We start from the raw sequence: 7,721 nt of genomic DNA on the forward strand, positions 1-7,721 counted from the left end.
GGTGGCTAGTAATAACATTCACACTTCTGACCTGGTACCAAAATTACAATCAAGCTGTAAAGAAAATTGAAAGTGTTTGTTATTCAAACTGTGTTATCCAAAACATTGTAAAAACATTGTAATAAGGGTATTTCCTTGCACATCACATGGAATTGCTCATCAAATGACATTTCTTCATGACTGTTTTTCATAATGTCTCCTCTTCATCCCCTATATTAAATATAAAATGTAGATATCTTATATATCCACTGCCCTGATATCTTGCTTCTCTGATGAAAGTTTGAAGGGGCTTTCCATTTCCTATGGGATAAAGTCCAAACCTAATAAGGTGACAAACTTCTGCCTGCCTTTTATGACTTCCACCTTGTTTATTTAGCCTTCATTGGCTCTTACTCTCTCTCTTACTCTCTTATTCACCCTACTTAGAGTTCCCTCAAAGCATCCCTTCTAGCCAGGTCTGAATAATCTTATGTAAATTTTATGTCCACTCACCATAATTCATTTGTTTCTATGTCAGTTCATATAATAAAAAATATAGAAACACTTAAAATAACATGAATATTATACTTTAAATCAGAAAGCATGCTATGTTTGATTTGAAAAGGATTAACCTGACTTTTGATAGGTTTTCCTTGAAGTCATTCTGTTTTTGAGGTTGACATGGAAATGAGTTTTACTCCATGACCCCTTGGTAACTGATGAGAAAGGTGACCCAGAAACCAGAACTTTCTCGATAGGGGGACAGCAGCCCTAGAGTTAAAACTTTGATGTGAACAATTAGATGATCCATATGCTCACGATGGAAATCTTAACTAACTTTTGAAATTTAAGATAGACACCCGTTAGGGACTGCTATTCATTAACTTATTAATTCAACCAATATTTATTAAGCCTGTATGTCAGGAACTCCTCCTAGAAATTACAGGAACAAAAGGCAATTCTTGGCCTAAAGTTGCTCACAATTTAGCTGGGAGATACAAATGAGAAAGATGATAAATTAAATTGTGAACGGAGTAAAAACTTATGAGGGGCAGGTGGAAGAGGGATGAGGAAGGCTTCCTGAAAGAAGTGATTTTGAACAATGTTGAAAGATGACAAGAGTTCACCAATCTAGTAAAGTGAACAGAAAGCAATGTGTGCTGGGAGCCAGGAAGAGGAGCTCAGACCCTTGGTGTAAGTAATGCTGAGTATCTGATCCATCTGGCCTGTGTTTCCTTCCATCCTCCTTCCTGCACTCCCTCCTTTCCTCATCTATAGAAATCCTGTACTTCTGGGCCAGGTCTCAAGAACATAATGCTGAGCTCTCAATCTTGTGAGCAAGCTGCAACACGTAAATACATGTGGTAAGTGCCCTGACAGACAGACATATTAGGTGCTTCAGGAGAAGAGAGGAGGGAACTCTGTCCCTGCCTTTGAGATCAAGGAGGGTTTCACAGGAGAGGTGACATTTGAGCAAAAAGCTGTGCAATTGGACCAATATTATAATCATTCATGTTTAACCGGGGCTCATTTTGGTTGGTAGAAGTCCATAGATGCCTTGGAGGAAGAACAAACTGTGATGTTCAGTCTAACTTTCTACTTCAGGTATCTGGGTTCCTTTTGCTTGTGTGAAGATTTTTACAAGGTTGTCCACCAGAAGCTTGTTTTGTTTGTTTGTTTGTTTGTTTGTTTGTTTTTAAGCCTCACCCAAGGACATGCTTAGAAAGAGAAAGGGAAGAAGAGAGAGAAAGAGTTGCCTCCTGCACATGCCCCGACCAACACCAGGTATGAGAGGAAGGGAGGAAGGAAGGAAAAGCGCGCGCGAGAGAGAGAGAGAGAGAGAGAGAGAGAGAGAGAGAGAGACATCGATGTGAGAGAGAAACATCTATTGGTTGCCTTCTGTATTTGCCCAGTGCCCAAACCAGGAACTGAACCCAAAACCGAGGTATGTGCTCTGACTGGGAATCGAACCAGCAACCTTTTAGGTGCACAGGATGATGCTCCAACCAACTGAGCTGCACCAGCCAGGTAAAAGCTTATATTTTTAGGTAATTTCCCATTGATGTGCTCATCATGGATCAGTCTTAAATGTTTGGTATTGTCAGTAATGACAAAAAGGGCTTTTTGACCGGACCTGTAAGCCTCTAATATTTTCTTAACATAAAGATCCCTGGCTAATTTCAGTCTGGAGCGAGGGGTGGATAAGAACCATAAATGTTTTTAAAGCATCATTTAGTAAGCCCTTCAGTTAATGAAGGGTCAAAATCATTTCTCCAAGTGCAGCTGCATTTCCAGTCCACTACAGTTAGTGTTTATCTGTCTTATGCCTTGGAAAGGCTATTTGACTAGAACAAGTTCTAAGCCACGTACATGACTTCCGGAGAGGAAGGGAATGTCATGATCCCTCATTACCTGAAAACAGTTGTCCTGCTGGGACCTGGCGATGCTCCTTTGCCAGCTGATTTCCTGTGTGCGCCCACACTTGCCCTGGTGTGGCTACAAAGACTGCATTTGGGACCCCACAGAGTCTAACCAATGAGAGCATTTATTTGATTGTGATGATCACTGAAAACCAAATATAAGCTGAGTAAATCAATTGGTCCTACAAAATCAAGGCAAAACAAAGCAAAAAAAAACCCCAAAAACCCGAAACAAAACAAAAAACAAACTTCATCCTGAATGATCAGGAGTATATCAAGAGTTCTTCAGATCTCTTTGGAGCTGTAAATAGCTTCCAGCCTTAGGAGGTAAATGAGGTTGCGGCAGAGCTCCTGGCTACGTCAGGTCTCAGAGTGAAGACTGGAACAGGTATAACGTGGGTGTACGTGACGTCAGGAGGCCTCTGTTCCGCAGCAGCAGACCCAGCTTTGCAGAGTCACCGTGACTCCCGTAGAGACAGTGAATGGATTGTCTGCAGTAGGTTTAAACGGCTTTTCCTGTGTAGGTGAGAGAGAGATAAAGCACAGTGGCAAACCTTAAGGTCTATAGACACCCATGTGCAAGATGAGCAGAGCAACCCAGTATAGGGGACACGAGGGATAAGGGAGTTGGAGCTGAGCTGGAGAGCACACACCCTGTCTCTACTCAGCTCCAGCCAATTGTCACCATTGTCCAGCAAACTGGCCCCTTCCATGTATTTTTTTAGAGAAGCCAGAAATCCATACTTGTATGTAAAATTTCTATTTTTAAATTATGCAGCCTGTTTATATTTTAATAGCACTGTGTGGATCAAGGAGGTACAAACAGAACCTGTCTTTGTGTAGGATGAAGCCTATTGGCCCCTAGTAGGTAACTTCTGCATACATTAATGAGACATTTTCATGTGTGGCCCCTGGGAATCCTCTGATAGCTCCAGGGAGTACAAAGATCAGCCTTGCTCCCAGTCAGGTGGGCCATGTGAAGAGGCCTTCGCAGGAGCTGCCACTTTCAATGTTGACTTACTGTTACTTTGTGTGGCTGAGGAGCAGACACTGACAGCCAAGTATGGAAGGCAGCCTGCCTGAGGTATTCCCTTTGGTGGTGCTTTGTGTGTTAAGTTTATTCAAATGTGCTCAATTGTGGGAGAACAAATCATGGATAGGTAAATCGGCTTAGTCTCAGTGCTCATTCCTCAATGCTCACTGAGGCAGCTTAGTGGCTGCCTGCATCCTAAACCATGTCTACCATCAGACATGATGCTGTGATTGATTGTGGATGTCTGCTGCCTGGCAACCAGAGGTATCTCAACTAGATCCGCACAAATCTTAAGATGGTCTTTTTCTGACTCTCAAGGTCAATTGGACATAGGGGTGAACCAGCCACCCCGGCTAATTCAGAGGTCTCTATAATTTTCTGGGTCCAGGGAAATATGGGAAAGAGGCTTGAGCGAAGCCGAAAAATCCAGCAGGGAGAAACAACTTAATTTTTATTTTATTTTTCTGAGTAATTATGAAAATCTGCACATTTATTGCAGAAAATTGAAAAATAATAAAAAAAATGTAAAGAAAATTAAAACCACTACAATCTAATCACCAAGATGTAACTTCCATTAATACTTTGTTAATTTATTGAAACCCCCGCTCCCCCCACCACCACCACAGAATCAGCCCACAAAGGTAGGCAGCAAGTGGGTCTCCCTGAGAATCTGTGTTTTCATTCCCCTGCTTATGTATATATGTGTGCGTTCTATGTACCATGTTCTATGTTCTACTGGTTCCAGAAATGCAGAAATTGGTGGGACAGTCAAATTATTAAGGCAAAGAAGTACTTTCTAGCCTCTCGGTCTTGGCTCAGCCTGTTTCCTCTCCTGGGAAGACTTCCTCTCTCTCTAGTGCCCCCAAATTTCTATGCATCCCTAAATGTCACCTGAAATATTACCTCCTTCACAAAGTCTTTCCTGATCCTTTGATAGCTTTCTAGGTAGGTCCAGGGAGTGTGGGAGCCCCAGTTAGTGTTGGAGCTGGGATGAAACAACAGGTTTTGGGGCTCCAGAGTCCATGCTCTAACAACATCACCCTGTGTTCCCTCTTATATTTCCACTTTCCAGTTGAAAAAAAAAAATCAAATTTGAAGAGGTTTAACACCTTCCTTGAGATCACCATTCTTGTAAGTGCCAGGGCCAGCTTCAGGCAGTCCAATTGAGGATCCTTTTCTGAACCCAGAAGAACAGGAAACAGGACATTGACAGGAAAAGATGAGCAAGAGGGTAGAAGCTATAGGGAACCGCTTCCTGCCTGCTCACCTTTGTGGGCTGCTTCTGCTAGGAATACTGCTGGAACCACTCCCTGCTTGTGGCCAGCACTAGGACATGGAGGGAGTGTCCAAGTTTACAGGATCTGTATTATAAATGTAATTTCTTAACCTTTTGTTAGAACTAGTGAAAGAGAAGATAGCAAGACCAAAGGAAAAGGCTGAAAATTTATTCCTACGGCACTCCTCCTGAGAGAGAATATGTTAACCAATTTGGAGTAACTGCAGAAAGTTAAGTGAGAGAAGAAATGGGGTTTCCTGTTATCTCTGATGAGTGAAACACTTTTCTGTTATAAAACTCAGAAGTGAAAAATACAGAAATGCCCTTTCCTCTCTCCCTCCCTCCCTTCCTCCCTTCCTCTCTCTTTCTCTCCCTCTCTTTCTCTTTCTTTCTTTCTTTCTTTCTTTCTTTCTTTCTTTCTTTCTTTCTTTCTTCTTCTTTCTTTCTTTCTTTCTTTCTTTCTTTCTTCTTTCTTTCTTTCTGGAAACAAGAGGCACAACCCCAAGGCCATTTAAAATATATATATATATATATATATATATATATATATATATATATATATATTGATTTCAGAGAGGAAGGGAGAGGGAGAAAGAGATAGATACATCAATGATGAGAGAGAATCATTGATTGGCTGTCTCCTGCACGCCCCCTACTGGGGATTGAGCCCAAAACCCGGGCATATACCCTTGACTGGAATCAAACCTGGGGACCCTTCAGTCCACAGGCTGATGCTCTAGCCACTGAGCCAAATCAGCTAGGGCCAGAAATGGCACAGCCAATCTTATATTAAAAAAAAAAACAACAACACAAAACTTCATTGAGTCAATGAGTAATATAGACATCTACAAAATAAAAGGTCTTTGTTAGATATAGTGAGTCAGAAAATATGCCCAGATGCTGCTCTGCAGGAAGGATATTTAGAGTTTCGTTGAGGGGCTGAGCAATGGAGAAAACATGACCATTTGTGATGAAAGTGTCATACTAGGTTAAAAAATACAGGTAAACTACTATGGAAGATCAGCAGAGGAAAATACTACTTCCTGTTTTAGGGGTATAGGAAGGAGATCAACAAAATTCTCTGGGCGAGATGCATTCCATTTTGGATCTGTTGGATTTGAGGGGCTTGAAGGAAATCTAGCTGAAAATGTCCAGCAGGCTATTGAAATGAAAATATACAACTCTTTATAGAAGTTAAGATGGAAATATTTACTTGAGAACCATTTATAGATGTAATAATTTAAGACATAAAGTTAGAGACAATTTCTTAAGGAATTATTAGGGGGGAAAAAGGATGTGAGTGGGGAGAGAAAGGACTGAAGATATTTAGAAAAAATATGGAATGAATGCAATGGAAAAAGATTACCTTCATGAAATCGGCACTATGTCCTAAGAGATTAATGACAGCAGACCTAAATTCTGTTTGTCCCAAGAACAGAACTTAGTATGAAAGGGTGAGTCTGATCTTCTTGCTGTAGCCATGATTCCAAATGATATGGAATCAATAATGGCTTACCATAAAGCGCAACATACATCTTAATTACCAGAAACCCAGGCCCTTCACTAGGATATCTGAAATTGTTTTTAGAGAAACTGGGTTGTTCACATTGGAACTTTTCACAGTATCTTTCTATAGTAAAAGGACAAAATATATTTTTTGAAAACCTTGTACTTCCATTACTATAACCATAAATGCACTTTAGTCCGAAACTGAAATTACAAACATTTGGCATTCCAGGAACAAGAGATGAGGACGACACTCCCATACTTATTAGAAACCAAATATGGATTTATCAGCAGAGTAGTTGTTTATTAATAACATCATGATAACTCTCAACAGAAAAATGTTATTCCTGGACCACTACAGCATCAGTGTAGACAATTGGTATAAGGTGGAACACAAGAAAGTTGGCAATTGTTCTTGAGTCTCAAAATTACATTCTCAATGCCACACAAAGAAGAGGCTTAAGGCATTTTAAGAAATATGAGTTGAACATAGAAATGAAAGGAGCCAATCTAAGTAGAAAGTCATGGTTACAGGTGACTCTGTATTTCAAAATGGCTTTGAAGTTCCTTGAGTTCTCAGAAAGTTGTTAACCTCCCCTTTCGTGGCCCAGAGCCATATTTCATTGGTTCAAAATAAAGAAATGTAATTCTCTTTATTAAAGTTAAAAAACTCTGAGAAGGTCTGTCCTCAAATACTTACGAGACCAAGCACTCAGATGAGAGGAGGAAAATGTAGTCAATCCAGTCTATTTTTGCTTTGTTCTCAGGATATACATGGAGTAGGTAACTGTTCATATGAAATAAAAAACGTTTGGGTTTTTACAGGTGAATGAACTACAGATGAATGTCTCTAGAAGCAGTCCTCTGACTATCCAAGTCTGTACAATTCCCAGTCAGTTACCCAGAAGAGCAAGCAATTAATATATCCACAAATCATATATCACTGATATTAGTGGACTATTACAAATATTTTATAGATCACTTCCCTATTTGGTTGGCTTTCCTGCAATATCTTGACAGTTAGCTACATAGTTTTGCAATTAGTTGGGTTAAAAGGCTTTGTATATATTTACTTTTATTAGCGTGAAAGATAAATTTTGAATTCCTTGCCTAAACAATGGTCGATACCTAAAACTAAACTCCTTGTACGTGATTGACAACTAAAAATAATATTGACATCTTGATTTTAAAACAAGATATTTTTTCCCACCATGGGAAAAGTAAACCCTGGAAGCATCTCTAACTGCATAATCCAACCCCTTATACTACCCCCCTCCCCCAATATATGAGGGCCTGAGAATGCCTCCAGCATCCTGTTCAATGTGAGAGAGGCTGTTCTATAGGATGTGTTATGAGGGACCATTTTAGAGAAAGGCAGTAGTGTGGTGTCAGAAAGCTACTGGGATCATGGTTCTAGACAGACTATGGCTAAACTATGGTGATTTAGAAATGAGGTGGGTCATAATTGTAAATATGACTTCTCACAAATGGTGAGAAAGACAGGGGT

Source organism: Cnephaeus nilssonii (genome assembly GCF_951640355.1).
Source record: "Cnephaeus nilssonii genome assembly, chromosome: 10".
Lineage (NCBI taxonomy): Eukaryota > Metazoa > Chordata > Mammalia > Chiroptera > Vespertilionidae > Cnephaeus > Cnephaeus nilssonii.